At 39.1% G+C, this 22,455-nt stretch overlaps 1 long non-coding RNA gene across 2 annotated transcripts in view; it reads left to right on the forward strand.

The window, feature by feature from the left end:
* LOC103876342 overlaps positions 1-22,455 on the forward strand; it is a 165,745-nt gene that overhangs the window by 79,059 nt on the left and 64,231 nt on the right. Inside the window, exons 2-4 of one of the 2 annotated variants that reach the window (XR_001893403.3) lie at positions 16,955-17,097; positions 17,396-17,494; positions 20,112-20,258. This is a non-coding gene — a long non-coding RNA (uncharacterized LOC103876342). The remainder of the gene's footprint in view (positions 1-16,954; positions 17,098-17,395; positions 17,495-20,111; positions 20,259-22,455) is intronic. The other variant, XR_001893406.3, reaches the window with a different exon arrangement.

Consider the following 22,455-nt stretch of genomic DNA (forward strand, 5'->3'; position numbering starts at 1 on the left):
TTTCTGACTCTCAGTTTTCTCATCTGTAAAGTGGATAGGTCACTCATAGAAGTCTCTGAAGTGCCTCATAGTACTGAAGCTTGATGAGCTTTGCCCTCCTCTGAAATTGACCAAATGTCCTCAATCCAGTATGTTTGTGCTTGAGTAGAGATGAAAGGCTCTTAGTTTTTAAATCATGGCTTTTGATGTTAGCACAGGGACAGAAAACCTCATTAATTTTTCACCCAGGGACTACCTAGTGGGACAAGGCCTTTTTATGGGTTGAATTGTGTGTCTCCACGACTGACCCTCCCCACAAGAAAATATATGGTACACTGAAGTCCTAACCCCAGTTCTTAGAACTGTAACCTTCATTGGAAATAGGGTCTTTGAAGATTTAAGCAAGTTAAGATAAAGTTAACCATTTCCCATTTCTACATGTCTCATCTCTTAATCTTCAAAAGACCTCTACAAAGCACATGTCATTGCTGCCAATTACAGGTAAAGAATTGAAAGTGCCGAGAAGTTGTATAATTTTCTAAAAGCCTGTGGTTAGTAAGGAATAGAGCCAGGGCTCAAACCCAGGTATATCTGCCTCCAATGCCTGGGCTCTTAGCCACTACTCCATCAGCCTTCTATAGAGAGGTTATCTGGCCATGTGTAATTCCGAAGGCACTTGGATCTGAGAGTGTATCATGTGTGCCATCACTAGTCAAATCTCCAACCAAATAAAGTTTTTTGACCAGGTCAAGATGACTCATGTAAAGATGACATCATATAATAATGAACATAAATAGATTATTTTCCACATTGTCAAAGACTTTTGTCCAAACAACATGATTTAATATTTACCAAATGCCCACTGCAAGTTGAGCAGAGGAGGCACCATCATCATGCACTGGCATTTCTCAGGGTTTCCGTATTAGAAACAAAATAGTAATGACTGTTCTCTAGTGTCAGGTAATGATCTTGAGAGATAGGTATTATTCTCACTCTATCCCTACTCATATACCTATTGGATAAGAGGGAGCATTTCACAGATACAATTCAGATTTATGGGTAACATAAATCCAATTATTCTTAAATAAGATTTGTTTTTGTCATCTGATCAGCTCTGTAGCATTCTTAACTATTTGTCTATGTTTACCTAGCCAATCCCGTTTAGTAAACACCACCCAAGCATGCTCTCAAACACACTGTCTTTTAGAAATCAATGTAAATGTAATTCTACTAACATCAACTAAGATAATAAGATCTGAAAGGTCTTAATGCTACCAGACATGCTATGAATAATAGCTATAAATGCAACTCAATGATTGATTCAACCGATGACAATGAAGGTCCTGGGGAAAATGAGCTATTTGGTTTTCTCATATACCCTGGTACATTCTAAAGTCCCTTTAATTTTGGGATTGGCTCTCGGGCTCCTTGTGGTATCACTACACACATTATTGGAGTGGAGCCTGCAAAAGGAAGAGAAACTGCACAAGTAGAGGAACTTGATTTCATTGCTGTGACCCACTCCTCTGTCATAGAAAGACCCTAAATCATCAACATGTATGTTTTATCTATTCCCTTTAAACACATCTGCTTACTTCCTAGGACTGCCATAACAAAGTACTACACACTAGGTGGCTAAAAGCAACAGAAATTTATTGTCTCACAGTTCTGGAGGCCAGAAGTCCAAAGTCAAGATGTTGGCAGAGTTGGCTTGTAGATGCATCGCTGCAATCCTCTGCCTTCACAGGAGTTTATCCCTGTGTCTCTGTGTCTTCACATGGCTGTCTTATAAAGACACCAGTTATATCCATCCTACACCAGCACAACCTCATCTGAACTGATTGCATCTGCAGTGACCCTGTTTTCAAATAAATCACATTCCGAAACGCTGAGGGTTAGGATTTCAACATCTCTTTTGACGGGGGGTGGACGTAATTCAACCTAAAACACTCAAGTAAATAAACATAAGAATTCATATCTCTGTAGCAGTTAGGTCAAAAGTCAGACAAAATATTTACCAAAACTATAATAGAGAATATGGAAGTTTCAGTTATAAGTAGTATTTGCTTTTAAGTATCTTTTATTTTCTTTTTACATTTTAAGATATAAAATAGTTAATACTAAAAAGGAAAGAAAATGTCAGATAAGGAAAGTAGTATGCAGTGGATTAAAATATGGTGATGTGACAGGAAGTAACTGATTGGCTTCTTTGGATTAGAATATCAAGAAGGGGTTCTTTGGGGTGGTGATATTTAAGCTGAGATCTAAGTGAAAACAGCAAATCAGCCATATGAAGGTAAGAGAGAAGGCTTTCCAGACTAAGGGATGAGAATGTACAAAAGTTCTAGGCAAGGTAAGCCTGGCAAATAAAAGGTTGGTGACTAGAATTTCATAGGTGAGGACGAACTAGAATCACAGTTTAGAATGGGCTTTAACTCTACAGAAAAGGGTTTATATTCTGTTCTAGGAGCAATGAGATACTATTTGTGTTAGTTCATTATGCATTGCTATAAAATAATTCTTGAGACTGGGTAATTTGTAAAGAAAAGAAGTTTATTTGGCTCATGGTCCTGCAGACTGTGGAAGAAGCATGGTGCTTTCTTGTTTCTGGTGAGGCTTCAGGGGGCTTTCAATCATGGCAGAAGGTGAAAGGGGAGCAGGCACATGGCAATAGAGAGAGCAAGAGAGAATGGAGGATGTGCCAGACTCTTTAAACAACTGTGAATGAATACAATAAGAACTCACTCATTACCCCAAGGAGGGCATCAAACCATTCATTAGGGATCCACCCCCATAACCAAACACCTCCCACCAGGCTCCACCTTCAACATTGGGGACCACATTCCAACATGAGATTTGGAGAGAACAAATATCCAACCTATATCACTATTGGAGGGTTTTCATCAGGAGAATAACATGACCTAACATATGTTTCAAGATAACTGCAGTTACCATGTGGAGAATGGAGACAGGGAGAGATGAGATGCAGGGAGACATGAGGACTAGATTGGTAGAAGTGGAGATGGGCAAAAGCATGGATTTGGGATGTGCTCTAGAGGTGGACTCTACAGAGTGTACTGATGCACTGGATGTGAGGAATAAGGAAGATGATGCCAGTATTTTTGGTTTGGGCAAATAAATGGACTATAGTGTATTTTAATGAGATGGAAAAAATTGTGGAGGAACAAATTTGGAGGGGATGTGTGAATCACAGGCTTTCCTTTGCTAAGGTTGAGAAATGTATATCAGGGAATCATGTGAATATATTAATAGGCAGTTTGTCATATAAGTCCTTGTAGTTTATAAAAACTAGACTCATTCCTCATGTAATATAGTCAACTGTACATTAGTCAGGACACATTCTCTGGCTGGTAAATTTTGTCAGCCATTTTCTTGTGACCTCTTTCACTTTTCTTCCTGCCTATTAAATAATCACTTATCATATGTTTGTGTGTGTGTGTGTGTGTGTGTGTGTGTGCTGGTTATGTGGATGAGCACAGTGCTGGCAGCTAACACTGCAGACATAGGTGGTTCTCTGTGAATGTTTGCAGAATAGTTGAATGAATGAATATACTTCTCAAGTTCCCTTGGGGCTTAAGTCTTGAAGTAATCACTAGTGTAGCACAGAAAATAATAAATATACTTTAATGACTAAAATACAAAGTAAAAAAGTGGTGAGTCGAACAGGAAAGGTCCTAATTAAGGATTGGGGGAATTCAGAAGAAGCTAGGGGATTCCAGAAAGACTTCATTAGAAATGTGGCATACTGACATGATATTAATAGAATACTATTTAGTAATGAGAGTGGAGAAGCTAAAACTATATGCAACAACATGGGTAAATTCCAAAAACATAATTTTGAGCAAATTAAGTCATACAAAAGACTAAACACTGTATGGTTTCAATCATGTGAAGTTCAAGAAAGGCAAAACTAAACTATGGTGTTGGAAGTGAGGAGAACAGTTGCTCTGTAGGGGAGTTATGACTGATAGCACAAGGGGAGTTCTGAGGTTCTGCTTCTATTCCATTCCTTTGGTTTTGTTTGTATAAATGTGTTTACTTCATAAAAATTCATCTACTTGTACACTTGTGATTTGTGTACTTTTTCCTCCCTTCTCCCTTTATTTTTCTTTTTTTTTTTTTTTCCACTCAATCCTCTCTTCACAGAATGTGTACCTTTTAAATGTGTATTACATCAAGAACTGTTAAGGGACTGAGAGTTTACTCTATTTGCAATCCTGCCATAGTTTTATGAATGCTGGCAGAAGACATGATATTCCTAGGTCAGAGACAAAATAGTTTATGACTTATAGCATGGCAAATAGCGTGAGCTTTATGTTAGCTCTGGTTCCCTTTGGTCTTCCTCCCAGAATTGCACAGAAGAGGCTACAATGGATGCTGTACATGCAATGGGTTTGTGTCATGGCTGAGGAACCTCAAGTTTAGAGAACCCAAATCCTTCATAATGAGATACAAGCAACATGCTCTATCTTTGTCCTGAAGGGAGACAATGTCTTTGTTATAGCAAATAATAAACAAACCTGTCCTTTGCTTGAGAGGGAGATGCCATCTGTCTTCCAAAGCTGTTCTGTAAACAAACATCCTTGGAAAGATAGTCTGGAACAAAAGTTGTCAGTGCCTCACTGCTCACAGGACATGCAGAAATGTGAGAGACTTCTGGAGAATTATCACATAACAAAATATATTTCAACAAAATATTTACACTTAAAAATCTCCGATGCTTTAGCTAGGCCTTATTTGGGCATAATCAAATTGAGGAAAAATAACTTTTACATGAGCAACGGTGAACAGTTGAGTAGAGCAGGTGGTTTTCCCAACCCAAAAGGTCTTCTGACATGGGAAGTTGAGTGAAATGAAACTCAAATTGCGAATTTTACTATCTTTTTTACTGCTCAGACAGAGGTTTGCAGAAGGGAAGAAAATCACATTAAAGAATGAAACAAAAATTTAAGGAATCATCTGTGAATCTCATTTATCTTTTGCCCTACTCCTCAAACTTGGCGAGAATTTGTATTATTTAAGAGTTGAGATTTGGAAAATATTTCCATCATACTATGTGCACAGTTGAGTGGATTTTATTTTGAAAATGAACCATGAAATAGAGAAAATAATAAACTCAAATGCCTTTAAAAGTTTATTTTCATAATTGAAATTTTTATACCAAAATTATATTGGCCCTAATTAACTTTACTCTGAAAGACAAATCCCTAAATTCCTCTTGTCTTATTCACAATAAATCTAGATGACCCAATAGCATTTAAGCAGAAATGTGATATACTTAATGCTTAACGGTTTCTTAATATTTTCTCTCTGAAACATCCACTTTTATGCTACCTAGGTAAGAGTATGGAAGTGAATATTAAAATCCCATAACCATATTTTGGTGCTGATGCTGCATTTTCACGTTTTATGATCTATCTTGAGCTGTTTGATTGAACAGCAGTCTGCTGTTTAATCAAGAGCCGTGTGTTATTCTATATAAGTGTACTGTATTATAAAAGTGAATGTAAAATTAATTTCAGGATATATATGTTTAATTACACAGTTTCATGTTACATGTCTGAATCAAATTGTGCATTGCCTTTTAATATCTTTAAGAAGTTTGGAATTAATTTAAGCAATGAAGCTTGAGATCTTTTAAAGGAGGCTTTTCTCAGATCATAAGTCAGTTCTTGAAGTTGAGTCCTATGCGGTTTTTGCAATTTAGCTCCTCAGATGTGGACGTCAAGGGATATTACATTTATTGGATGTTTGTTATGCACCAAGCAATGGGATAAATGGTTTATATATATCATCTCATTTTAAAGCCTAACAAAATTCCATGAGGTGAGTGTAATTATTCCCATTTTATAGATGAATAAACAAATCAAGAGTGAATTACTTTAGGTCACACTGTTAAGTGGTGGAACCAAGATTTGTATCCAGAAGTATATGACTTCATACTAAAATTATTATTTTTAAAATAGGACTTGCATATGGGTAAGAAAAAAAAGATTGAAAAGATGAATGTGTACTATTATGTTCGCAGTAGTGGGATTAAAGGTAACTTTTTTTTTTTGAGATAGAGTTTTGTTCTTGTTGCCCAGACTGGAGTGCAGTGGTCCAATCTCAGCTCACTGAAACCTCTGCCTCCCAGGTTCAAGCATTCTCCTGCCTCTGCCTCCCAAACAGCTGGGATTACAGGCATGCACCACCATGCCCAGCTAATTTTGTATTTTTAGTAGAGATGGGTTTTCACTATGTTGGTCAGGCTGGTCTCGAACTCCTGACCTCAGGTGATCCATACGTCTTGGCCTCCAAAGTGCTGAGATTACAGGCATGAGCCACTGTGCTCGGCCTAAAGGTGACTTTTAATTCATCATTTTGCTATTCTGTATTTTCTGATAATGTGTAAGTATATGTACTTGTTTAAATGTAGTATAGGACTTAAAATGATATTGAGGAGTCATTAAGGAAGATAACTATTAATGGCAAGGGCTCCCCTGAGCTTTATCTTGACAAGGGAAGTTTAAGGCTGGTGGTTTTCTGAAAGTCAGAGCTATGAGGCCATTGCCAGAGACCTGATGATCATGAGCTGATAGTATGCCTCCCACAGAGACCCCAAAAGTCAAGTTTGGAGCGAAAGATAAGCAATTCAGGGCTGTATTCCAAGCTGAAAAGGTTCTAGTGGGTGGACCTCAGATGGCTTGATTCTTATTAGGTCATGGAAGCAAAAACAACCCCTGCTTCCCTGCCACCACTTTAGAAAAATTGCTCTAGGCCGGGCGCAGTGGCTTATGCCTGTAATCCCAGCACTTTGGGGGGCCGAGGCAGGCGGATCACGAGGTCAGGAGATTGAGACCATCCTGGCTAACACGGTGAAACCGCATCTCTACTAAAAACACAAAAAATTAGCCGGGCGTGGTGGCGGGTGCCTGTAGTCCCAGTTACTCGGGAGGATGAGGCAGGAGAATGGCATGAACCCGGGAGGCAGAGCTTGCAGTGAGCCGAGATTGTGCCACTGCACTCCAGCCTGGGCAAAAAGAGAGAGACTCTAGCAAAAAAAAAAAAAAAAAAAAAAAAAAAAAAAAAATTGCTCTAATAGCTTATAGAGATCACCTGGAGTCATTCCACTCACCTGTCTATAGTTGTCTATGGTCTTACAGTTTATTTAATAATTAGCCCTTTACTTTGTGTGTATCCTTATTATAGTTTGGATGGAGTCAATCCATCATTTCCTCTCTTAAATGTATCATTAATTCTCCTTAATATTTCTGAAGCTAAGCTTAATTGTTCATTTGAAGATATGGGATAGAAGGAAAGAAGGGTGTAGTCAGTGCTGTGGTGTGCCGCCCAAGTGCCCCTTTTTGAGCCAAAGTGTCATTCCCAGCTGCTCGGGATATTGTCTGCAGGCAGCTCACAGCTGCAACCCTCCTCAGGAATTACCTTTCCCAAGGTTACATGCCCTCCGCAAGGGCAGCCCGTATCACGTGCTTGGACTATAATTGAATACAAATAAAGGGCCAACCCCTTTGCCTCAATTTAGGGCATCTTTGGAAAGCCATCCCAGCTCCAGACCTCTCTGTGGGATCATATGAGACTTCTGCTGCAACCGCATCACAGTTCAACTTCCTCCTCTGCCCAGGCCTGCTTTCCTCACATCCTTACAGGTACTGCTTTATACAGCAATCACTTATGAGCTGTCTGCATGTAAATATCTATCCCAGTCTCTTTCCTTGGGAATCTGACCTGAGACTAACTATAATTCCTGTGGCCTCCATTCCACCACTGGTGAGCTACAGAAAGAGGAGCGTTCAGAGGTGAATGTCATGGTAACTCTTCCAGACAGATCCCTAGACGGATCACTCTTCTGTTTAGAGGGACTGAGCAAGGAGTTTGTCACCTAGGCTCACATGCCAAATTTGCTTAGAAGGAGGCTTTAAGCCTACTCTCTAAGCCCTAGCGTCAAGAGCTGTAGTGCTTGTTAGCCTCATGCTGCCTGTAGTCTCTATGGAGTCTGAGTCAAGTGAGCACTGATCTCAACCCAGGCTCAAAGACTCCGTGTCTGATCTCCTGGACTTTGGGAGCCATGGGTTGTGTTGACAGGTCAGTGTTAAGAGTTTTCTGGGAAAGCAGAAAACTGCAATAGTGGTGACAAAACAGAGGTCTCTATTTTAAAATGGAGCAAAGATGCCGCTTCACAGTGACCGTCTGTGATCCAACACCTGTCTTTTGGGTTGGGCTTCACCATTAGTCACATTCAAGGAATCACAGAATTGAAGTAGACTCTGACTGCTCTGGGTTTGGGTAACTCGGCATCCTATCTTAGATTTGCGAACACTTCCATGAAGCCCACAAAAACCAACAAAGAAGGATAAGATGGTATCAGAGGATACCACAAAGAAGCATGTTAGTTCTTTGTAACAACTCTCTTTATGAAAAATATACTGGATCAGATTGTGGTGGGACAACTTGATAAAGACTTCATGTTTTGTTTTTGTTTTTGTTTTTTGAGATGGAGTCTTGCTCTGTTGCCCAGGCTGGAGTGCACTGGTGTGGCCTCAGCTCACTGCAACCTCTACCTCCTGGGTTCAAGCGATTCTCCTACCTCAGTCTCTCAAGTAGCTGAGATTACAGGTGCACAGCATCACACCTAGCTAATTTTTTTTTCTGGTAGAGGTGAGGTTTCACCATATTGGCCAGGCTGGTCTTAAACTCCTGACCTCTGGTGTCAGCCCCCCTCAGCCTCCCAAAGTGCTGGGATTATAGGCATGAGACACTGTACCCGGCCCCAAGACTGAGATTTAATAACCCATGTGGAATAACTTTTTTAAAAAAACATCAATCAGACTGAGTTATTTTCCCCAGTACTACAATGGTTGTTACACATTTTGTAGACACCCCTACCCAGAACTTCCTGAGAAAGGATCTGATAACCACCATCTACACTAATTCAAACGATTGATTGACTTAAGTGGAAAAAGTCTCTAGGAGGAAAATCTTTAGATATCATCGTGAGTGGTGAGTTTCTCTCCTGCTAAATTTGCTTATCTACTTGTCAGATATAAGTTCCTCCTGTAAGCATTTAAAAAATATAAAACAATTTCATTTAACCAGTGAATTGATTTAGTTTCATTGAGGGTAAACTTTGTGGAGTTCGGTTAGGATGCAGTGCTCTTCAAAATTAGACTTGAATTTTTTTAAAATGCTCTAAATAGTCAACCAGTAATCTTCTCTTAGCATTATTTTTGCCAAAATCGAAACAAAACTCTTGACAACTAGGAAGCTCAAAGCTAAACTTAATGTTTAATTACAATAACAATTTTTGGCTTAGATTTTCTAATAAAATTCCTCTTCCTTTTCAACCCCACCTTCATCTTATCTCCCAAACACACAACTATAGAAATTTTAAAAATATTTTAATGAACCTACACTGGGCAAAAAACCCAGAAAGTCAAGAAACATTCTGGAAATCACATTTCTGTATTGTTGGTCCAATATTTTAAGGCTGATGTGGGGGAAGTAATATATAAGTGAGCAACAACAAGAAGAAAGGTGTTCAAGTTCAACACCTCTCCAAAGATCAAGGATTTGCTGCTAAGTGGCTGAATGTGGATTATATATCCACCATAGAAAGGAAAACAATCTCTTCAATGTGGAATCTATTTTCCAAAACTGAATAGATCTATGCCACAAGCAGTTCCATCAGACAAATTGTGCCCTAAATCTTCTTTGAACTGCTGGGCTTAAATCAAATTTAGATATAAAAGGTTTCATTTTACATAACCTATATTTAAGGCTTCTATTGAGTCTTCAGAATGATTTGCTGCAATGCATGTGTTTTTGGTGTGAGTCCAACTTCTTAACCTGTCTATAGTTTCAGTGATAAAAGTTCACATTAACTGAAATAATATGCCAACATTGAAAGCTCTCAAGCTAGTTATCAATAGTCTCCATGTCTCTAGTATGTTAAGATAAAATGAGCTGAACTATTATAAAAACTGACATTAATTGATATGATTCTCTATACCAATACTTCAATCAATTTAAAAATATTATTTCATAATCTGTGTGTGTTGGAATTTGAGATAATGGAATGTATATGTCAGATAGCACGGGCTCCAGTGTGGTAAAACTATAACCCCAGAGTCCCAGTGACATAATACAAATTTATTTATTATCTATGCTAGCCCCAATGTGAGTTGGTTATTCCTTCAGGGTAACTGCCCTCCATGCTGTGACACAGAGATCCAGGCTGTTTGTACCTTCTAGCTCCACCATGTCAATATATCCCCTTCTTTGTATCATGGCTCCTTAGGAGAAAAGGGGGTCAGAATAACACACTGACTCTTGAATGCTTCAACCCAGAAGTGGCTCTTGCTCATGACTGATTGGCCAATCCTAATCACTTGGGAACAAATGTATTTCCAGTGAACAGCAAATGCCTGTCTCAGGGAATGTTCAGCATTCTGAAGGAGTGTGCAAACTTGTGGCATCTTATTCCTTGAAAATGTACGTTCTATCAATGTCACTGTGTTTACACAAAATCTTGCTTAGTAGTGTCATATCTGAATGTACATAACATCTGTGCTTATAATTATACATCTAAAAGTAGGACATAGTTTTGTTTATAAAATAACTATGTTGTTCATAAGTGATTTTTGTTACACGGATATTAAAATTATTTTTTGCTAAAGGTATTGTTTTATTGTTTGGGTGATAAAGGTCAAAGACATACCCCATGTAGGCAGGAAGTAGGGTTTCCCTTGAATAAGAGACTATTTGTGGTACCAGGCTCCAGAATTTTAGCAAGCCTCTGAGGAAGAAGCAAACCTCTGCCATCCAAAGGAAAATCAGGAATGAGAAGCATTGCTCAGTGAGGCAATAGAATGAGGATGCTTTTCTCAGAGTGCGTGAAGCCATTGAAAGAACTTCTATTGTGTCTTGGGAAGAAGGGTAACGATAAGCAGACTAAGGACAGGGGAGCAAGGATCCTAGGGGATACCGACGCTTTCGAATAAGAACACAAGTGTATAGACAGGCATAGAACCTGGGACTTTGCTCCCTGTCTTAGTTCTTAAAGAAGATTCTGAAGATCTCGGAGCTCTTGGGGGTACCAAGAGTTTGGTTTACTTGGGGCCAACATTTATTTATTTTGAGACAGGGCTCACTCTGTCACCCAGGCTAGAGTGCACTGGTGCAGTCAGAGCTTACTGCAGCCTCGACCTCCTGGGCTCAAGTAATTGCCCTCTGCCTTAGCCACCAAGTATTTGGGACTACAGGTACATGCCACCATAGCTGGCTAATTTTTTTTCAGCAGAGATCAGTTCTCTCTATGTTGCCCAGGCTGCTTTCAAACTCCTGAGCTCTAGCAATCCTCCTTCCTTGGCCTCCCAAAGTACTGGGATTATAGGCATGAGCCACCGTGCTTGTTTAGGCCAGCTTTTAAAAAGGAGCAGAAACTCTCATTAGGTTAGATGGAGATTGGAATAAAAGAAGTGAGAAGACCCCAGTGGAAGGCTACATACATTCTGGGAGAGAAAGGCAGGACTCAAGTCACAGAATATGGCTGTAATATTTGATACATCTGGGGGTGGGGAATGGGAGTAAATGGAAGATGAATGTGGGGACATGGATAGCAGCCAGACCATAGATTTGCTTCTAAAATTAATGTAGAGTCATTGTGGGATTCATATTATAACACATCATGAATAGATTTTTATTTTAGAAACAATAGCAGCCATGTAGCCTAGAGATGATGATTTTATGAACTATGACAGTGCTGAAGAAAGAGAGAAAATATTTGGCAATAGACTCTACAGGACTTGGTGAACTATTGGTAGTCAGGGTGGGAAAGTTGTAAGTGAATTGAATTGGGCTGACTTCCAGGGTTCCAGACTTGGGAAACTGGGCAATGATGGGGCCAAACTCACTGAGAAACAGCAGAGGCAGGCTGGTGTGGAGAAGGTAATGGAACAGTTCTGTGCATGGTGATTTTGAGCTATTTGTGACACGGAACAGATACTCATTATTCTTTAAATATATGAATTCCTTTCTCTTTCAAAAAGAAAAATGACTATTTCCCAATGTATAAGACCCATAAAGAAAGAGTGCTAAGGTCTTTTGAATGGTGTCATGTATCTATTAGAAATTAAGATCATAAAGCCTCAGTTTTCATTTAAAGTTGACCTCTACCAAAAATTAAAGGCATGCATTGTTACTCAGGTCCTGATGCTGTGTTATATACATTGGGTTAGACCTCCTTGTCTTGACTCTTTGAATCATAGCTGTTTCCTAGATCCTCTGGACTTGGTGTCTATACCAGCATCTATAAGGTGGATTAGCACCCACAACACCCAATGCACAGGCCTTCTACCTAGCCTCAATCAGCCTCTCCTGTGTCTCTACCAAGACCCTGCACTCCGATAGTCATTTGACTGGTTTCCAACAGTGATCCAGATACTGCCGCTGGACGTTCATAGGCAATTGCTTCATGTGGTTGGAAGTGATTCTTTCTGAAGCCATGCTCATTAACTACATTATTGTTAATTAACTATATTATTGTTCTCCTCCCCTAACTTCAGTGAGACACCCAATTCAGTGCTTAGTGCATGAAAAGGACTCAATGTTTTTTGAATAAAAGAATAGGTAAATATATTAAATGGAGGCCATCAAAAAACCCTCTTATTGCTCTATCAATGTACCTTATGCTCACACATGTGATTTCTTAATTGTCCCCATGCCAGTGATGCATATGCCTCATCTAGTGATGAACACAAATGTAGTGGTGAACACAATTTTCACTAACAGACTGGAAATAGCCAAAGCCACTAAATATCTGTAGCCTAAGAGCTCCACATCCATGTGTCAAAGGAGAAGCAGATGGGTCAACCTCCTTTGTGACACAACTTCCCAAAAGTACTAAAATAATGATTCATTTTACAGACATGAAAAACACAGCAGGAAATGGAATAACACAATTTTAATTAGAAACATTCAGATTTACTCTTAATTTAATTCAGCTGCCCAACAGCCATGGTTAGATTTGCATCATGATGTATTTTCGATACTATCTATTTTCATAAATGTAAACTTTCCTGAATATGGTTCTGATGGATCCTGACATTTTAAAATATGTCCTATTGTCCTTTTCTGTGCAGTAGACCAAGCATAGAGTGTTCACTCCTATATCATTGTCACCGTACTATCAGACCAGATGGCTACTTCATCACAGAATCAAGAATTAGGAATAATTTATGCTGTTCCTTGCTCTAGAATATGAAAATAGAAAGCATTTGCTGCACACATACTCATGAGGAGCAGCTTGAACCAACCCTAACAGCCTCATCGGAGGACATTTGGTGCTGTGGCTGCACCGTCTACAGGAATTGGATTTCATTCTATGGAGCCCTAAGCTCTCAGGTCATGGAGAAAATTATTGAAGCACGTGAGTCGATGCTTCACCTAGTAATCAAATTAAGCCCAGAGAGCCTCTTTGTTGAGGAAAACAAGTTGCAATAAAACAGTTCTAAAATGGGAAAGATTATATCTGAACCTTTCATTGTTTCATATTCAAGGATTTCTCCCCTTCATAGGAAAAAAATTACGAATGTTGGCTTAATATTCAGAGCAGTTGTTTTTGTGTCTGTGAACATTAAATGTTAGAAACGGAAGAGCTATTTATCTTCAGCTGGCTGAAGAGAACAGTGGAAATTTCTCTTTATTGGTCTATAAATAAGCAAAGTCTGAACACACCCTTTATTGGGAGAGGAGCCACGGCAACTCATTCCACATATCAACTGGCTCAGCAGGATTTCTGTATTTGATATGGTCATAAGCATGTAGCTAATGACATAGACAAAAGGTTGTCCTCTCACACTATCAAATGTATTTAGCCCTAGGACCAACTAGTATTCCCCAGAAACTAGTATTTCCTTAGAAAGAAAAATGCATGTAAAATCATAAACATTTCTAACAGGTGTTATTGTTGAGAAAAAGCTAGAGGAATCAATGATGTATCATTTAACAAGATCAAATGAATGGTGGTTAGTTTCTTTGTAAAATCATTTATTAACAAAGAAATGTGACACACTTGGGCTTTGTTTACATAGTGCCAGAAAAAGCTGGTTAATTCAGTAAAAAAACAAGCAAACAAAACCTCCCCCAAAATATCAGTTAAGATGCCTATTTGAATTCTACAAACCAGAGATCGGCTGCATTAATTTATTTATCAGTTATCTGTGGTTGTGAACATGTAGGAAAGCCATTGAAAATCTCTCAACTAAATCGGCAATATAATCTGTTCTTCCTATGTGAATCTGTTTAATTTGTTCATGTATATTAACTTTTTCAGATTAGATAGCCCACAAAAGCAGACAGCTGCACTAGAGGAATTTAGTTATGTAGGCAAAATTAAAAGGCTATCAGTGTGAAAAGTGAACTGACAGAAAGCCTAACAAATTGGAAAGAATAACAGGCAGCTAGCAAGAATCATGTTCCCTTTCCAAGAAAGGAACTCTGCCTGTTCCCTGTACGTGATTTGAGGCTTATACTCATATTAATGATAATACCTCTTCCATCAATATCTTGGATTATTACCAGTGTCTGGGAGAAATTTTACTGGCTGCCGCAGTTCATTGAAAATTAATTGATATGACACACTTACTCTACATGAACTTGGAAAAAAGTCTATGGAGTGAGTGATTTAATTCATTTTATGTTAATTATAAATTATGCCAGGAAACACTATTACGGATGGCCTTGTTTCCAGCTCACATTGCATGTATGAGCAGTTTGTACTTCCGACATGCTGAATACCCTGACTTTGACTGACTAACACCTTAGGAAAGGCATTCATTTGGCATTCTCACTAATATTTGCAATGTGGCATGTCCTTAAACAAATTAGGCCAGGAGGAGGCAGCAAAATGGCCCACTTATCTTTATTTGTAATTTAACCAACATTATGGGAGACAACATCCAAATTGGGCAATTTAAAACTTTTACTTGCTTTCTGTATATATGTAAATAATCTCCTGAGTGTTTCAGAAAACTGAAAAGGAAGAGGGGTTGGGGTAGGGTGGGGAGCGGCTGCCAAATCAAGCGGAAAATGCAAGATGACTTTAGAAAGAGAATATAGAGTTGCTGGTTGCACATTAAGGCGGTATGCTGAAGAACTCTTTATTTTCATTTCCTGTTTGATAGTGCTGATGAGTAGATTCCTCTCTATTCTCCTCTCGGTGAGCGCACACTAGTACTTTTATTAAAAGGAGTCCATCAGAATGGGGTAGTTGTTATGCAGGAGCAGTAGCTCACATAATGGGGGATGGCATTTCTTTCCACTCGTGCTGGTCCGCTGGTTCTAATAGCAACCTGGAGCTCAATTTCCTCCTCAAGAACATTGCATTTCATGTGGAATGTCAATTATTAAAATGCAGTGTCCCGTGTCTTACTTCTCAGTAGATGAATTCATTTGCAAAACTTGCTAATTTATGCAAATGATCCTTAACCTGTAACTGCCTGGAACCTATTTCAGCATTTCTAGCATTTGGCGGCTTGGAGCCTAGATGCGGGAAGGAAATCCATTAATGCAGAATTTGTCAGTTCTGTCATCATTATATTGGTTATTGAGTTGTTTAAAAAAAAAAACAAAAACACCAAAAACAGATAAAAATGTGTTATTAAGTGGAAGCCAACCGACAGCTAGAGCTGAAAAATCTAGAGATTAAATTAAAGATAAACCAGGATGAGAGGATCTGATACCTGCATCTCCTGACACCCCTGAGTAATGTTAGATGCTAATGACCTCTTTTCTGGAAGAAACTAACTGGTTAATAACCCAAAGAGGGTCTATCAGCTACTGACTAAGACAGTTCCAGATAGTGGGCAGATAAGAAATTTCTTATTGGGAATAAGAGCCAAACTGGCCTGGGTTTCCGTAAATGCAAAGCACAAAAGGAAATATACACAGTTTTTGTTTTTATTTTTTAGTCACGGTTACATGAAAGATGAGGTAGCAAAAAAATGGATGCTGTCAGGAAGGGGGTTGCTGTGTGTGCATGCATGCACGCTTGTGTACTTGTGCTTGTGTGTGAGAGCATGAGGTGGTACAAGAGGGCCCGCTGGTACTTCTGTGTCTGAATGTGTGTTCCCACAAGTACCTCGTCCATCACATATCTTGCAGCTTCCCTTTGAATCGATTGAGTTTTGTATGTCAATGGGGCTGTATTTTAATCAACGGTTTGGAAAAGAAATACAATTTTTAACCCCTGTAGCCCTCATGTACTGTGACACAGTCTCTTTTCATGAACCATGTTGAGAAAGGGCTTTCTGCAAACCTCAGAGCTGCAGGTCAGGAGGATTCAGATTTCTGGCCTGTCTTCTGCATCCATCGGACCTAGATCTATTGTTTTTATTCCGTGTTCTTCATTCTAGCAAGTTTACAAAGGCCAGCGAGCAGGCTGATTTAGATTTAAATTAGCCAGGAAGGCTTGATAAGGGAAGCTGTGTGTGTGTGTGTGTGTGTGTGATGCACAGGTGAGCTCTAGTCTGGACACTCAGCCTGGGCCATCAATGCAGACTCTATCAAGCAGCCCCTTTGGTCTACTGCACCGCACTGGCCACTGGTCACTGTTTTGGGGGATTTCCTTTGTTCAGCTGAGCATGGCCTCTGACTTACCTGAATCCATGCTGCACATACACTGTTACAAGCTGCCCTCATAACCCGATATTCTGGCTGCTGTATTTTTGTGTTTTTTTTCTTTCAAGTGTACCAATAGTTGCAAAGCAGGTAGCGGCATTTGTTGTGGATATTGGGATGAATTGTTTCAACTCCTCAATGGATTCCAATGAAAGAGGAAAAAAAGAATCTGCCCTTAGTAAAATGGACAATTGACACTTCAAGGAATCTGTCCAAGGTCTGGAAGATTATAAGAGAGTACATATTTAATGGCTCACTTTGCTCCTATTTCTTTCAGAACTGTGTCTCTTTAAATCTACTGAGGAAGATATTCCTTCTGGCCCACAGGATGCCAAAATGACTTGGTGATTTATTTATGCAGCACTTGGCAGCCTATAGTCCAGATTGTGGCTGAAGCTGAATTTTATGAGCCTTCCCCTAGTGAGTATATTTTAAAATTATATTAAAAATATATTTTTTGAAAACCTCAGTCATGTTTGGCCCAGCCTTGGGCCCTGAGAACGATGGTGATAGGACCAAGGAATTAATATTACTAAGGACCTGGCTGGTGAAATTTTTATTGTGAGAGCTTAGAAGAGTGTTAAGCTTTCATTTGGGGAAGGAAAAAAATTGTATTCAAACGTAAATGTTTTAGTGATATCAAATGTGACCTTTTCTATTTGTAGCAATTCATCTGGTCCCTCAACAGCTATTTATTGGGCTTCTCACTATGTTCCAGGAAGTATTCGAAACCCAGGGGATTGTGGTGAAAAAGACAAACACTGCCCCGTCTCGCCCGGAACAGACATTTCAGAGGAGGGAGATGGATGATAAATAGGTAAGTAAATACTGTAGTTGAACAGAATGGTTTCAAATCACAATAACAATAAGTCCCATGTAACAAACACACAGACTGCGTCACAGGACTTTGAGCTGAGAACCCCCTGAGGTGCAGTGACTTTCCATGTTTGCCTGAAAGGATAGCTTCTTTAATGTTAAATCAGAAAAGCAGGCTGGGCACAGTGGTTCATGCCTGCAATCTCAGCACTTTGGGAGGCTGAGGCAGGAGGATTGCTTGAAGCCAGGAGTTGGAGACCAGCCTGGGCAACAAAGGCAGACACTGTCTTTACAAAAAATTTTAAAAATAGTCAGGAGCGGTGGTGCGTGCCTGTAGTCCCTGAGGTGGGGTGGGGAGTCACAGGGGGCACAGGCATGGGAAGGAGGATGGCTTGTGCCCAGGAGTTCAAGGCTGCAATGAACTAGGATCCTACTACTGTACTCCAGCCTGAGCGACAGAGCAAGACCCTGTGTAAATAGAAAAGAAGAGGGTCTAGCAAAACAATTACCTGGACAATTTTACTTCTTTAAAACCCAGGCCAAAAAGAAAATGTGTTGTGAAGCTCAAATGAAAGGGTTTAGACCAAGAGACGAGTTGATACCAAGGTGGTCAGGCAATGTAGTTCCTTCCAGAAGCAGCTTGTAGTTTGGCATCGTGGGTTTAAACTTTACAGGATCAGTGATTAATTGTTGTAAGCAGGCCCAAGTTTACAAAGTCTGAAATAAGGCCACAGGGGCAGGGTTTTCACTGATGGGTCATAAAAAATGACACAGCAAGGATAAGAACTTAAAATCCTGGGCAGTCTTCATTGAGAATTCTTCATAGTAATACCTCATATTTGCACACCACTTTATGTTTTTCTTTTAAGTACAGTTCACATTTTTATGGCCTTTGATTTCCACATCAATCCTGTAAGTTATTGCAATCCGCATGTTAGAGGAAAGATCTATGTCTTGGAAGAGATATACAGCTTTACAATGGTAAAACTGGTCTCTTTACCATAGTCAGCCAGTCACTCAAAAATGCAGATGTGATACCTCCCAATTTTAAAGGAATAATTCTTTGTGATTGCATTGCACTCAGCTTCTGTAGCCAGTTGAAAGTGAAAACCTCTGGTAGTCCATAATTTTGTTCCAAGTTTTACCCCATTTTTATGTGGATTTTTTAAACTGAAGTTATGCTTTCAAAATACAAAAACAACTACTTAAATAAGTAAATGGGCATGGCAGATGCTTCACGTGGTCCTATCTCCCAAAAAAGCTGCTTAAAACTATGGCTTGCTGTGGAGTCAAGTAGACAAGGACTCAAATTTAAAGACATAGTCTGACTTTTATTGCTGACAGTGAGATAGATTTTCCTTAATACTAAAACTGAAGGTGAAAACGAGGCCTGCAATTGTGACTAAGTCAAGGCCAGAGGACATCGAGGGCCTTGTCATTACTGTTAAAAACCACAAGCAAGAACAATCACCATAATCTAGACCTTTGCTGAAGAATTGCTGGCCGAGGAACAAAAAATTAATAATTCAAATTAAACTCACTTAAATCATTTTACTATCCCTTTTGGTAAACAAAGACCTTTTCTTAAAACATAAAATTTTAAGGAATGTATCCTTTTTAATGGAAAAGGTGTAATTATTACCATGTAACATTGATTGAATGTCAAAAGCATTTATTGGGTACTGGCAATACAGAAAGATGGTACATAGAAAGTGAAATTAGACACTTTCCATAAGTGTCTAGTCATAATTCAACAGATAGACACAACTTAACACTCTTTTGCTAACATGAATCTATCATCAGTAAACTTTCTAGTGATTACCTTTTTTAAAAAATTTCATATTGTATAATTTATTCACAATGTATCAATGCCCGAGTCTTTTGAGTAAGATTGCTTTCTGAGAGAGTTATGTGTGTGTTATTGTGTGTTTCATTGAAGTTACTTAAGCATAAATTTGAGCTACAGTTACAGTTATTTTGTAGTACAAAAGCGTTGGGGCAGAAGGTTCCATCTAGTACGTGTCCCTTTCTGTCCCATATACAGCCACATGCTATGCTGAACCAACTTGTAGGGTAAACTTGGGTGTGGTCAAACCTCATACTCTTGAGAATGTGGAAGAATCCTTCCTGCTCTACTTCAGTCAAGGCTCAAGGTGCCCCTTCAGGGTGATGAGAGAGTCTGGACCCCATGTACGCCATGGCTGACACTCGGAAGCAGTTTTGGATGGGCAGGTTCATCTAATTTCAGATGAGGGCTCCTTAATTCACAGAATGTCTGGATCTCCTGGGGCTTTATGAGAGCTAATCTCATCCAGTGCCAAAGCCCTTTGGGTTTTTTCCTACTGTTTGAGACTATAAGTCATTTGTCTCATCCTCTTCTATGTGTTGTTTCTTTGGTTATTCTAGAAGATCCCAAATAAAAGCTCCAGGCAGCAGTCAGGAGTTCTAAGCAGGTGATAGTCATAGTATTGATGGAAAGGGCTGGCTTTGGGATCAGTTAGATCTGGATTTGAATCTCAGCCTTACCACTTCCTGTGTGAACTTGGGCAATTATTACACTCTTCTTTGAGGGTCAATTTCCTTACTTGTAAATAGGAATAATTATGTCAACTTTATAGGACATCATGAGGATTAAATGAGGAAAAATAAAAACCAGCACACAGCATCTCCTAAGTGCTCAAAACTGCAGGCTCTCTTACCTCTTGACTCTTGAGGACCTTGCCTTCTAAATATATCTCCGTCTCATACATCACTTCAAGTCACAGGTACGCAAGTGGTTTTAATGACTCAGTTTCATCTGCTGCATATTTTGTCTAAAATGTCTAAGTACTTCACCGGTACAGTAAAGGCTTCCTCTAATGCCATCCTTGGATTTCTTGCTCTAGAGCCGTTGTATAAATGGAGAAGTATAGAACAGTATTAACTCCCCTCCAATAGGGTTTAAGTTAAACTCACCCACCTTATCCTGTGGCATATGGTGTAATGGGGGATGGGCCTCCATATATTACCCTCTAAGGTGAGATTCAATTCCATTTTGCAGTTAAGACTTGATTAGGATCTTTGGCATGCTAAAGCCACAGTTCAAAAAGTAAAAATCTTGGGCTGACAGTTGCGAGGTTTGTTGTTAATACCATGGAAAATAATCAAGTTTATTTAACTAATTCATTATTTTCCCATCAAGGGCAGCCTTGTCACTTTCAGAGAGAGGGATCTGGTCCCTTTTAATTAATGTGATTTTGTAGAGGCAGGATTCTGAATAGACTCTGTGATTCCTATAGCACAGCCTATTTTACTAACAGCTATCTAGACAGGATCAGTGTTGTTACTTCAAGTTATACAATGGAGTAGGGGGGAGTTATAGGTAATCCCTTCTTCTGAACTAGCTTGAAATAAAAATTAAATGGGCCTTGAGCATTTGTGAATTGCAGTGTTTCATTGGGGCCATGGAACACTAAGTGAGGCTCAGAAACAGGGTGTTAATTCAGGCCTAATCATTTAATTCCACTCTGTTATGTGCTGTATTTATTGCCCTCCTGGATTTGTTTTCTATGGCCTGATAAAGAGACAGTGATTCTCCAAAGCTCAGTCAGGGACCATTTTATTTATATCGTTAGTTGGTCCAATAAAAGCACTGGCTTCAGATTCCCGCTGTTATTTTCTGTTTTGTAGCCCTGTCATTAACTATGAATATGCTGATGGGGCTTTCATCTCCTACGCTGGAGTCTCTTGAGTTAAATGGGGACTTGTAAGAAGAGGGGAAGGTCAGGACTAGATGGACTGTAGAAAAGTTAAATTTGATGTAACCAGATGTAAAGTGACTGGGAGGCAACTCGGGTTTTAGGAGCAAATACAAGCCTTTCATTACTACATGTGTTAGTGTGCTGAAAACTTGATTGACACTTTGAGAGCAAACTTAGGGCTTTTAAGATGTGATTCTGTTTGTGAACCAGACATGTTTCAGAGTTCTTAAAAGTCAAATCTTTCTGCAACTCTCCGCAAAGTGAAAACTGTTCTAATTTTGCACAGAAGGTAATATAATATAGCTCTAAAATTGTTTATATATGTCAAGCAAAGAAGTGATGAAAAACAACAACAAACATCGATAGGATCACACTTCAGATCCTCTTTTTTTGAAACTAGTTTTTACTGTATACTTTTATTGTTTAGCCAACAATCTCTAAAGTGTTACAGAGGGCTCCAGAATAAGAGAAAATAATGGTGGGAAACAGATTTATAGAGGTCACTTGAATTAATAATACGGCAATCAGAAGATAACACAGGTGCATTAACATAACTTACTGTGTAATTACTAGTGTTTCCAATGGAGTTAATGGGTAGTTATCCATGTAATAATAGACATTATTTCATAGCAGATATGCAATTAGCTCATCTCATTGGTGTGTAGAGCACAAATGAAGCAAATCATCATTATTGTTTCAACACTAAAAGGTGAGGACATTTTGAGGACTGATGGGCCTCTTTATCAGACATATACTATTCATATTTTTAAGACTGTCTAAGGCACACATTCAGCAAGTAGAGGTGAGAAACATTCAGCAACTAAATGTGAGAAATGTTAACAGTAGCTTCCATACCTATGCTGGTATTTAAATGTTTGGAGCAATTAGCATGGTAGAAAGTTGTACTGGGGGATGTGGTTGAAATTGCTTGAGCAAATTTACATGGAAGTATACATCAATAACCAAAGTTATCACATTCTCATTGAAAGATAAGAAATGAATATTCATTCATTTTACCAACAAAGATCTGTTGACCGCTTTTTGACCGCTTTCTATAGGAGATAAACAGCTAACAATTAAGGTCATGCCTCCACTCTAACTCTCCTAAGTACAGTGAGGTGTATCTCTGAATTACAGGGGCTGGAGGGACTGTGCTGTATATGAGGACATCACTTAGTACTTTAGCATTTATGGGTCAGGGCAGGCGCAGTGACTTACTCCT

This window comes from Papio anubis, chromosome 10, assembly GCF_008728515.1.
Source record: "Papio anubis isolate 15944 chromosome 10, Panubis1.0, whole genome shotgun sequence".
In the NCBI taxonomy this organism is placed as follows: Eukaryota; Metazoa; Chordata; class Mammalia; order Primates; family Cercopithecidae; genus Papio; species Papio anubis.